Source organism: Oncorhynchus gorbuscha, linkage group LG17 (assembly GCF_021184085.1).
Source record: "Oncorhynchus gorbuscha isolate QuinsamMale2020 ecotype Even-year linkage group LG17, OgorEven_v1.0, whole genome shotgun sequence".
NCBI classification, from domain to species: domain Eukaryota; kingdom Metazoa; phylum Chordata; class Actinopteri; order Salmoniformes; family Salmonidae; genus Oncorhynchus; species Oncorhynchus gorbuscha.
This window is the reverse complement of record NC_060189.1, coordinates 28,982,106-28,995,175: the sequence shown is the minus strand read 5'-3', so window position 1 is coordinate 28,995,175 and position 13,070 is coordinate 28,982,106.

The window sequence follows — 13,070 nt, the reverse complement described above, 5'->3', positions numbered from 1 at the left end:
TATTTTGGATTCAATCTTGTCAGATTAACAGTTTTGTCCTCAAATTTAGTATAATAATGATCCCATAATCTCCAAACTGTTCCCTTTTGATTGCTACCATGGTTCAAATCAGATCAAATCAAATGTTATTTGTCACATACACATGGTTAGCAGATGTTAATGCTTGTGCTTCTAGTTCCGACAATGCAGTGATAACCAACAAGTAATCTAACTAACAATTCCAAAACTACTGTCTTATACACAGTGTAAGGGGATAATGAATATGTACATAAGGATATATGAATGAGTGATGGTACAGAGCAGCATACAGTAGATGGTATCGAGTACAGTATATACATATGAGATGAGTGTGTAGACAAAGTGGCATAGTTAAAGTGGCTAGTGATACATGTATTACATAAGGATGCAGTCGATGATGTAGAGTACAGTATATACATATGCATATGAGATGAATAATGTAGGGTAAGTAACATTATATAAGGTAGCATTGTTTAAAGTGGCTAGTGATATATTTACATCATTTCCCATAAATTCCCATTATTAAAGTGGCTGGAGTTGGGTCAGTGTCAATGACAGTGTGTTGGCAGCAGCCACTCAATGTTAGTGGTGGCTGTTTAACAGTCTGATGGCCTTGAGATAGAAGCTGTTTTTCAGTCTCTCGGTCCCAGCTTTGATGCACCTGTACTGACCTCGCCTTCTGGATGATAGCGGGGTGAACAGGCAGTGGTTCGGGTGGTTGATGTCCTTGATGATCTTTATGGCCTTCCTGTAACATCGGGAGGTGTAGGTGTCCTGGAGGGCAGGTAGTTTGCCCCCGGTGATGCGTTGTGCAGTCCTCACTACCCTCTGGAGAGCCTTACGGTTGAGGGCGGAGCAGTTGCCGTACCAGGCGGTGATACAGCCCGCCAGGATGCTCTCGATTGTGCATCTGTAGAAGTTTGTGAGTGCTTTTGGTGACAAGCCAAATTTCTTCAGCCTCCTGAGGTTGAAGAGGCGCTGCTGCGCCTTCTTCACGACGCTGTCAGTGTGAGTGGACCAATTCAGTTTGTCTGTGATGTGTATGCCGAGGAACTTAAAACTTGCTACCCTCTCCACTACTGTTATGCATATGCTTTCCATATTTTTCTGTAAGAAACATTTCAATTTTGCCCCATCCATATAGGCCAATTGGCACGAATGTAAGGGGTTAATGGCCTGCATAATTACACCGTCTGTTTGTTTTGTGCTTTCAGGCTTTGTTATTATACTTACAACCCGCTGAGCACAGACTGCTTGAATCATCAACATTCTTTCAATGTAATTTGTTACCGTATTGTGATGTGGAATCGATATGGCAAAAACATTAGATTTTTTTTATTCATCAATGTAAACTGCATTTTTGAGGTTGAAATTTCAACCATAGGATTATGTCAACGTGGTAACCAAATTTAAACATAGACACATCTTGTATAACATATGTTTAATTTGTACCTGTAAAATATCAGATCTTCAAAGCTATATCCACGATCAGAAGAAAAAAAGAATATAGGCTGTGTCACGACTCCTACCGAATGTGGCTCCCCTTCCTGTTCGGGTGGCGCTCGGCGGTCGTCGTCACCGGCCTACTAGCTGCTACTGATCCCTTTTTCCCCTTTCTGTTCATTGGTGTCACCTGTTTTGTGTGTAGGCTGATTAGTCGGGCTATGTTAGCCAGTAGGCCCGCCTGCTCTTTGTGCGGGATTGTTTTGTGTTGCTCTGAGCACGTTCGATGTGGACGTGTTTCGTTCGTGGGTTTTTCTCCGGACTGTTTGAGTCCCCGTGTTTGGGGCATTTATTTTGTGTGCGCCCTGTGTTTTGTGGGGTGGCTTATGTTCGCCTTGTGTGCAATAAATAGCACTACCCTGTACTCTGCTTCCTGCGCCTGACTTCGCACCCACTACGCCCAGAGCGTTACAGGCTGGCAGCACCTACTGGAGAATTGATCTACCTACAGCTACCCTTTGGTTTTAGCTTAGCTATGACATTTTCACTGACAAATTACAAATGTGCTATCGTGAATATTTTTGTTGAGAGAGCTCCAGTTAAAAACTAAATAGATACACTGTTGCTATCAAAGTCATTCCAAAGGTTAGGTTTTTGACTGAGCAAATAAATGTTCCCATACTTTATCACTCATATATCATCAATTATGATATTTAGGCCTATATATAATTTGCAAAGTTATCAACAGCTATTGTTTCAATTCAACCCAGAATTCAACAAAAAAATATACAATACATAGGCCTAGGCTTTCAAGCTCTAGGTCGATTTCAAATGTAATGATATTTAGTGATATTTAATTGTGTTTGGTTGTCAATGCAACCAAATATCAACATTTGAAGGAGATGTGTCTTCTGCTTGGATAGTTCCATCTGTGGCACTGACTTAGTCTGGCTTTAATTCCAGTTTGTCTACAAATTAATAATTGATATGTTTCATTCACCTCTACATCTCAAACAAAAATCTAAGTTAACGAATAGGACTAAATAAAATCAAACTATAATGTGCATTTTAAGTTTGATGTGAATTTAAACCTTTTTTTAAAACTTTTGGCTGGAGACGTGAATCCAACATATCAATTATTCCTTTACATTTACATTTACATTTAAGTCATTTAGCAGACGCTCTTATCCAGAGCGACTTACAAATTGGTGCATTCACCTTATGACATCCAGTAGGCACAGATGAACAGATGAAACTATCCAAGCAGAAGATACATTTAATTTTAAATGTTGATGTTTGGTTGCATTGTCAACCAAATACAATTAAACATTACTTTTGTAATACAGTAAAATAGCCTACAGTTAAGGCAATCTTACAAACTAATGTAACATTCAACCTTAAAATGAGCAGCACATCCATGGCCACATTAAGAGGCTATATATATACATTTCATATTATGTCATCATAAAGCGTGCATGTACATGATAGCTGAGAGTTGAGATACATGATATCTCAACTGCAAACCAGATCATTTGTTTATGCTATTAGATGAAAGCACAGTGATGATAACACATTCATCTGTTGTATAAATAAACAAAATATCTGACATTGTATTCCCTTTTAAATGGTTGAAATCGCATTTTGAGTGGGTGAATATAGGTTGCAATGTCACTGATCAACGTCTCATCCAAATACTACCCAATTCTCCATATTGAAATGAAATGGTGTGCCCAGTTGAAATTGTTAATTAAACACCCTATTTGAAATGACCGAATGTAAGGAGAATACACCAATACAAAGGATGTTGTAAATGTACTTATTTGCATAAAGCGAGGATAATGTCATTTGTAGAGGTCCCTTTTCCTTGTATGCTTATGACATGTTTCGTCCCATGCTTTACCTATCTCCAGGCAACAGGGACGCCAGACAGCAAGCATCACATTATCCAAGTGCTAAAATTAGGAGACATCGATTGAACCAAACAAAATCCAAGAAACTGCATATTAACTTCCGGAAATCGTATTCACAGGACCGGAATTTACAGTTTTATTGGTACAGTGCTGGATTCTCAGCACCTTGGACAGCACCCCTCCCTTTTTAATGACACACACACGCACGTGCACACAAACACACTCACACCGAATGGAAGCACAGGGTCAACGACCAGGCACGCAGCATCCCTGGAGCAGATTATTGGCTGTGGCAGTATCATATATTAAATCCTTTTAATCTGTCAATTCATTAAGGATAAAAAACTATGAATCCCTATACATGACTGGGTATTGTTTTGTGTGTCATTAATTAACAGCTTAGAGGTCTGCCAATACAGTAGCCTTCTTTGAACAGGCTCTGTTACAGCTAGTAATCCATTTGGGATAACCTTGGAGTCTATTTTTCACACAAGCAATAATCAGCAGAATGGAACACACTACAGGCCCAGTAAAATGCAGTGTGCGTAGGAAGGATAGCCTTGTGTCCTTCATTTACACCACAGAGGCGCTTGGGGACCAGATATCCAATCTCTCAAGTCATTCTCCTCTTGTGTTTCTCTGAAGTTAAGCCTTATGGTGTTTTGACTCCTTTGCCAGGGACAGTGTCAACGTAGAAAAGAGCTCACAAACCATGAGGGCGCTCTGGCCAGCTCAGAAAATAAAAGAACAAAGAGATGTGTGGTTATGAAAGAAGGAGAGCAGCAAAGTAGCCTAATCCACAAAAATTAGATATCCAAGAGGGGAGGGGGGCCTTGGGCCTTTGAAATGATGTGTTGACAGAACATGAATTATAATTGACTTGAACAAACTTCACGGGTAACATTTTGATCATGCAAAAAGCGCTGCTGTTGTCAACCATGTCCCTTCTTCCCAATGGCGATTTTAGCATGTAAATCTTGGTGGTGCAAATAACAACAAACAATTTGGGGATGCATGCCAGCAAAGCCACTACACAACACAATACTGCCCACAAACTGTTATGGCCTACATAAAGCTGTTCCAACAGCAGAGTCCCATCAGCAGTCATTGCTACACCTGGCTATCAGCGGAGCCTTGTCTGGCAGCGAAACAGTTCATTCAGTTTCATTTACTGCCTTTAAAAAAACATAGCTTATATGGCTGATTTGCTTAAACAAATGTGGTTTCTACTGACAATTGAGATGTACAAACTATGGCATAAGGGGATGACGAGCGGATAAGAGGCAATCCGTAATTTCAATTAAGTTTATATTAATATTATATTAATGAGCAAGCTAGGACAGACGTAGTCAATATAACTATTTGTTCAGCACTATTGAAATGTACATGGACAGAATTCAGAACAGGTGCTGTTCTTACAGGTTTCTCCCTGTACACCAAGTCAGAAACATAGGATAACTAATGGGGACATATAAGCAGACAATGACAGCTCTTACAATATTTGATGACATTTCTCTAAAACAGGCTATAAGCTATATGTGCACCACCAAGTCAGAACAGTAGGCTAAGGGGAAAAGGGAACAAATTTTTAAGGTGAGGCAAATGGGCTACTAACAGCTTACCACACAACATACACTTAGTATTACTTTCTTAACTACAGTGTACATATCTCCCTGTCATATTACATAATTTATGCAGAAACATACACAACCTTTTTGGACTCGCCGTGTGCTGTACTCACTTGAACAAGAAGGTGGCGTGGCGGTCCTTCATTGAGACATTTTGTCATCAAACTTTGTCGTCAGAGTCTGTCATTCTCTGGATTTATGGTGCTTTCAAGACAACTGGGACAAGGTTGAATCATGATGTCGGGGATCTTCAGGTTGAAGCTCTAGGAAGAGGCCTGAGTTCCCGACCTGGAATTCCGAGTTGGATGACCGTTCAAAACGTATTTTCCCAGTTCGTTTTTTTCTTCCAGTTCCCAGTTGTCTTGAACTCACTGAAGTCTGAGATTTCCCAGTTCCGAGTTTCCAGTTGTTTTGAACACGGCAGAAGTCATGCTGGATTGACAGCATGGCCAATGTTGAATGTTGATCCTTTTAAAATTGGAAAAGAGACCCTTAAACCCAGACTTGGACCACACACCCACTCTACTGAATAGCAGGCTAGTGATTGCCTTGTAATGCTTGCAGTTAGCAACTGATTCCTTCCAAACCACTCATTGTTGAATTTGCAATTTCTATCTTATTATATAATATTTATGTCCAATGGCCAGTGAGGACCGATACGTTTTATCTATAATTTCTCTATTCTATAATGTAGAAAACAGTAAAAATAAAGAAAATCCCTTTAATAAGTAGGTGTATCCAAACTTTTGACTGGTACTGTATATATATTTTTTAAACAGGTGGGTCTCAAATGACGGGTCGCTACTGCTCCTTCCACTCCACCATCACCTCGTCGCCAGCCCAAATAAAGAGGTCTAAGCATCTGGGTCCCTGGCAGTACCATGTGTTCTTCATTGTCAAGCTGTAAACATTCTATATCACTTCAGTAAGGGACTGTGTTTAAGAGACTGTGTCTAGTCTACTCACAGTTCCCGTGCATCATTTGTCCAGTTCACTAAGGTCTAATTTGCATAAGTAATCACTAAACTGCACATAGTGTGATGTATTAATTGATTTTTTAAATATTTTGGTTCTTTATCATTCTGGTGTTACAAATAAATGCCCAATTATGCAGAAATAGGACATGTTAAAAGTATTTAATGCTTCTTTCCCAAATATTTGTTTATTTTTAAAAAGCACATTTTATGCCTAATTACAATAAGTCCATTTAAAATCTTTGAAATAAAACTGCTCTGTCGTAATAAATGGGCCAGTTTTCCTCCTAAAGACTAAATGCCCATGAGATCTTGCGTGGAGCCCCAGATCGAGGGAGATTATCAGTGGTCTTGTATGTCTTCCATTTCCTAATAATTGCTCCCACAGTTGATTTCTTCAAACCAAGCTGCTTACCTATTGCAGATTCAGTCTTCCCAGCCTGGTGCAGGTCTACAATGTTGTTTCTGGTGTCCTTTGACAGCTCTTTGGTCTTAGTGGAGTTTGGAGTGTGACTGTTTGAGGATGTGGACAGGTGTCTTTTATACTGATAACAAGTTCAAACAGGTGCCATTAATAGGTAATGAGTGGAGGACAGAGGAGCCTCTTAAAGAAGAAGTTACAGGTCTGTGAGAGCCAGAAATCTTGCTTGTTTGTAGGTGACCAAATACTTATTTTCCACCATCATTTGCAAAAAAAAATCATTAAAAATCCTACAATGTGATTTCTGGATTTTTTTTCTCTAATTTCGTCTGTCGTAGTTGAAGTGTACCTATGATGAAAATTACAGCCCTCTCTCATCTTTTTAAGTGGGAGAACTTGCACAATTGGTGGCTGACTAAAGACTTTTTTTGCCCCACTGTACTAATTTGTTGCAGATAGGGTATTTGACTTCTCCAAGTTTGCCAAGCAATTGACATTTCATGTCCACCGAAGAGTAATCACCTACTTACTGGTTTGTTATATTTCCCCTTCAGACATGGGGAAAATGAGACGGGAATAGGATTTTATTGGGATTCTTCTGCTACTTGATATAGCCTTTTCAAGTTAGTACCCATGGGGAATAGGTGGTAAATTCAGTCTGCCTTAGAAATGTTTATGTAATGTCTTTGCTTTACACATCTTGCCTGTACTAGACTCAGGGCGCAAGAGACTATGTCTGTAGAGACAAGTGTTTTATTCTAAGAATAGAGACATCTGTGAGGAGAGTCCGCTTGGTATTTTTGCACTTGTCTCTTATTTTATTTGACCCCAGAAAACAGCATAAATGTTACAATGCATAGACCAGCATGAATTGCAAGCTGGTCCATGATAGTCTATGCTAGTCTTTGCAGGACAATGCTGGTTGGATGCTGGTCAAGCTAGTCTGACCAGCATGGTCTAGCTGGTCAAGCTGGTCTGACTAGCATGGTCTAGCTGGTTATGCTGGCAGACCAGCTGTCATTTGGTTTCGCTGGTGACCAACATTCATTTTGTTTTCATTGGTGACCAGCATTCATTGTGTTTTTGCCAGTGATCAGCATTCACTGTGCGTTTCCTGGTGACCAGTCTTCGCTGTGTTTTTGCTGGTGACCAGTCTTCGCTGTGTTTTTGCTGGTGACCAGTCTTCGCTGTGTTTTTGCTGGTGACCAGTCTTCGCTGTGTTTTGCTGGTGACCAGTCTTCGATGTGTTTTTGCTGGTGACCAATCTTTGCTGTGCTTTTGCTGGTGACCAATCTTCGCTGTGTTTTTGCTGGTGACCAATCTTCGCTGTGTTTTTGCTGGTGACCGGTCTTCGCTGTGTTTTTGCTGGTGACCAATCTTCGCTGTGTTTTTGCTGGTGACTAGTCTACGCTGTGTTTTTGCTGGTGACCAGTCTTCGCTGTGTTTTTGCTGGTGACCAGTCTTCGCTGTGTTTTTGCTGGTGACCAGTCTTCGCTGTGTTTTTGCTGGTGACCAGTCTTCGCTGTGTTTTTCCTGGTGACCAGTCTTCGCTGTGTTTTTGCTGGTGACCAGTCTTCGCTGTGTTTTTGCTGGTGACTAGTCTTCGCTGTGTTTTTGCTGGAGACCTGCCTTCACTGTGTTTCCCATGTTGACCAGTATTCGCTGTGTTTTGGACACTAGTGATCAGCATAAGCTAAAGCAATACCAGCATCAAGTCAAATTATGCTGGCTTGCAATGTGATATTTAATTGCTATTAGAATCCAGCCAGAGTAGGTTCCCAAATTCTGCATTCAGAAAGACTGCCAGGGTTAGAATGATGGATGAATGACACTTTTTAACCGGAACAACCATTTCAGTAACGGGTGCAATGAGTCCAACTAACAGATTGGATGATTTAAGAAAAATGTATGGTATTTATCCTTGTGTAGAATAAGATAAAGTAATTGATTAATTTATAAATCAATGGACATGCAAAAACACAGATATTGAAAGAAACTGCTGCTTTCCTATAACACAGATATTGAAAGAAACTGCTGCCTCCCTATAAAGCTTGCCAGCTAGAAAATGAGTTAACAGAGATTAGTTAACTCTGGTTCGTTCAGCCATTCCTATGGGGAAAATGAATGACTGAAGAATAGGGTGTTGGGATAAATGCATTGGAGTCAACATGGTTGCAACTCAATATTAGGATGGTGTTCTTAATGTTTTGTACGCTCAGTGTATGTTTACACTACTATAGTGGGCAATCTGTTGAGATGTGTTGGACAAACATATAAACAAACATAACATATACAATTTGATGGTTTTACATGCTAGCTAGGATACCTTTTGCACATTTGTAAGTGAATAAATAGCCTTTATTTTGGTAAAGACAAACTAATCCAATATTAATTGACCAGCATATGTTGGTGACCAGCTTATGTATCCAAAAAACAGCGAAGGCTGGTCTCCAGAAAAAACACAGCGAAGGCTGGTCACCAGAGAAAACACAGCGAAGGCTGGTCACCAGAGAACACAGCGAAGGCTGGTCACCAGAGAACACAGCGAAGGCTGGTCACCAGAGAACACAGCGAAGGCTGGTCACCAGAGAAAACAAAGTGAAAGCTGGTCACCAGATAAAACAAAGTGAAAGCTGGTCACCAGAGAAAATAAAATGAAAGCTGGTCACCAGAGAAAACACAGCGAAGGCTGGTCACCAGAGAAAACAAAGTGAAAGCTGGTCACCAGAGAGAATAAAATGAAAGCTGGTCACCAGAGAAAACAAAATGAAGGTTAGTCACCAGTGAAAAAAATACATTGAATGCTGATCACCAGCGAAACACAACAAAGCTGGTCACCAGCAAAAACACAACGAAGGCTGGTCACCCACCTGTGCTGGGCTATGCTATTTTTGCAGCAGGGCTAAGATTGCCGATAACTCAAAAAAGGACCAGGTAAATACAGTATTTGTGGGACATTCATATAGAATATGAACAATAGTTTAACACCCATGAATGTTTTATTGTCAAAACAAATATTCAGCACACAGTGTTTTAGTCCGTATTCACACTACGTAGGAGGATCAAGTCAGCAACCTGCAGCATCTCCAACTGGCGGCGCCCTTTTCGCAACACACGTATTATTGATTATAAAGCTATTTTTTCTCCTAAAAATATGAAGCATAAACTTCAATCTCCCCACCAAAAAATACATTTCCAAAAGTGCTTCCACCCTGAAAGGCCCAGCAGGATCATCGGAAATGCCAATAGACAACATGATCAACAGTGAGGGAAGTGGGTGCGATAGAGAAAGAGGTAAAGAAAAATCCATACATGCAACTGCAAGGTTGACTGCAAGGTTTAAGGATTCTTAAAAGGTCACCTTACAATAGGAGGCTGGCATGATAGACTGCAACAACTGGCTCTTTGTTATTTGACCCAACACATTTCCACCTGCTGATTTATTCAGACATACCTCAGAGGACAGAGCAATAGCTTTCTGGTCCAACTATATCCCTCAATGTTCTTGACAATATGGCAGTGTTTTTTAATTAATTTGATATATTGACCAACAGTTTCATTACAAGAATTACACACAAGTACATTCAGGATTAGGAATCTAAAACATATTTTGTCTAGTGCTTTTTTCATTATACAGCTTTGTGGTAAAAAAATGTATGTATAGAAAAATGTCGTAATTTTCAGTAGCACTATGTGCGTAATCACTCCTAGATTTGGACTCAATGCCAAAAATACCCTTAAAGATGGTTGAGTTTCCTCAGTGGTAATCCATCATTAGTGACTGGGTTCTCCTTTGAGGCCTTGGAAACACTTCTGACTCACCTCTCCCCAGTGACTACTGAAAAGTGAGAGGATGTGTTTTCTGTCACTAGTTTAAAGGGAATGAATTCCCACTAGGTAATTAGCTAGATTAGCATAGTCTGTAACTCTCAGAAAATGTGCAACAGGTTTATGCATATAATATTAGTGGGTTATAATTAGTCTTTGTGTATGTAATATATACAGTACCAGTCAAAGGTTAGGACACACCTACTCATTCAAGGGTTTTTCTTTATTTTTACTATTTTCTACATTGTAGCATAATAGTGAAGACATCACAACTATGAAATAACACGTGGAATCATGTAGTAACCAAAAAAGTGTTAAACAAATCCAAATATATTTTAGATTTTAGATTCTTCAAAGTAGCCAACCTTTGCCTTGATGACAGCTATACACACTCTTGGCATTCTCTCAACCAGCTTCATGAGGAATGCTTTTCCAAAAGTCTTGAAGGAGTTCCCACATATGCTGAGCACTTGTTGGCTACTTTTCCTACACTCTGCAGCCCAACTCATACCAAACCATGTTAATTGGGTTGATGTCGGATGATAATGGAGGCCAAGTCATCTAATGTAGCATTCCATCACTCTTCTTCTTGGTCAAATACACCTTACACAGCCTGGAGGTGTGTTGGGTCATTGTCCTATTGAAAACCAAATGAAAGTCCCACTAAGCACAAACCAGATGGGATGGCGTATAGCTGCAGGATGCTGTGGTAACCATGCTGCAAAGCACCCCCACACCATCACACCTCTTCCTCCATGCTTCACGGTGGTAACCACACATGCGGAGATGATCCGTTAACCTACTCTGTGTTTCACAAAGACATGGCAGTTGGCACAAAAAAAATGCAATATTGTACTCATCAGACCAAATGACAGATTTCCATCGCTCTAATGTCCATTGCTCGTGATTCTTGGCCCAAGCAAGTCTCTTCTTATTATTGCTGTCCTTTAGTAGTGGTTTATTTGCAGCAATTCAACCATGAAGGCCTGATTCACACAGTCTCCTCTGAACAATTGATGTTGAGATGTGTCTGTTACTGGAACTCTGTGAAGCATTTATTTGGGCTGCAATCTGAGGTGTGGTTAACTCTAACGAACTTATCCTCCGCAGCAGAGGTAACTCTGGGTCTTCCTTTCCTGTGGCGGTCCTCATGAGAGCCAGTTTCATCATAGCGCTTGATGGTTTTTATGACTGCACTTGAAGAAACTTTAAAAGTTCTTGAGATTTTCCGGATTGACTGACCTTCATGTTTAATGATGGACTGTCATTTTTACTTATTTGAGCTGTTCTTGCCATAATATGGACTTGATCTTTTACCAAATAGGGCTATCTTCTGTATTCCACCCCTACCTTGTCACAGCACAACTGATTGGTTCAAAAAAATTAAGAAGGAAAGAAATTCTACAAATTAACTTTTAAAATGCCACACCTGTTAATTGAATGCATTCCAGGTGACTACCTAATGAAGTTGGTTGAGAGAAAGCCAAGAGTGTGCAAAGCTGTCATCAACACAAACTTTGAAGAATCTCAAATATAAAATATGTTTTGATTTGTTAAACACTATTTTGGTTACTACATGATTCCATATGTGTTATTTCATAGTTTTGATGTCTTCATTATTTTTCTACAATGTCGAAAATAGCAAAAAACAAGTTCAAAATAAGTGTCAAGTTCAATGTTTAAAAATCCCAACGTTGGCTTGGGTTTCAAAGTATTTGTGATCAGTGCTGTGCGTAAGAATATTTTATAAATTAAGCCCCTGGGTTTATGTAATTGAGTTATAAGGTCATCATGATTGTATTTTATTGATTTTCAATGTAACCAAAAGGCTGTGTTCCTTGCAGAGACAGAATACATTCTCCACGGAAACAGAAATAACCTCATTCCACCTATGCTGTTGAGAAAGATGTGCACTTGCATAGAGTGAATAGAGTGGTAAAGGTTGCAGGTAATAAAAATGTCTGTAAATGTCTGGTCTTTCCTTCTAATAAGTTACTTGGTGGTCAAATCCATTCATTTGGACATAACATTATTTAATATTTGTCCCTAAAATAAAGCTATTAGATAAAGATCTGCTCCCTGAAACGTGTCATTGGTGACCAACAAATGAACACTGTGGGAGCCAGAATATTTATGTGTTTGTCAGCAATAGTCATTTTTGCGAGCATTCGATAATGTGGATGTGTGCTTTTGGTTGAAGGAAGCCAGAAAAGATATGCTCTGAGAGTCAAACCTTAACAGATCAACTTTTTTTTGTTAGCCTGATCAGTCAAGCAATTGTGTAGCGGAGTGTGTGCAAAAATGATAGTATGAATGTAAATAGTATGTGACTGGATGACACAGGGCTCAATTCAAGTCAACCTGGGATATCTTCCATTTTCTTCTTTAATTCATGGTCAAATAAATTCACAGTAAAAGACTACTAGGGCTGCGTTAACACAGGCAGCCCAATTCAGATCTTTTGCAAATTGTTTGGCATATCTGATACCTATCTGATATTTCACTTAATGCTAAACAGCAAACAAAACACATGGAATCTGACCTTTTGACTTCAGATTTATACCACATCCATATGTGGACCTCATCCCTGCATGTAGGCGAGTGTAGGCACTCTCTGAACTGTTCTCCCCATTGAGACAGCATTTTCTCGCACGCAGGTACACACAATCACACACACACAATGGAGTGATCAAGCGGGGCGCGGCTAGACCGGGCTGGAAAAATATATATCCACTAGGCTGTCTGCGCATAAAAGTTCTGTGCACCGGTATAATAATAACAGGCATGCCCTTAACCCCTATACAAACATCAAAGACATAGGAACAATATGACTGGGGCTGCAGGTGTG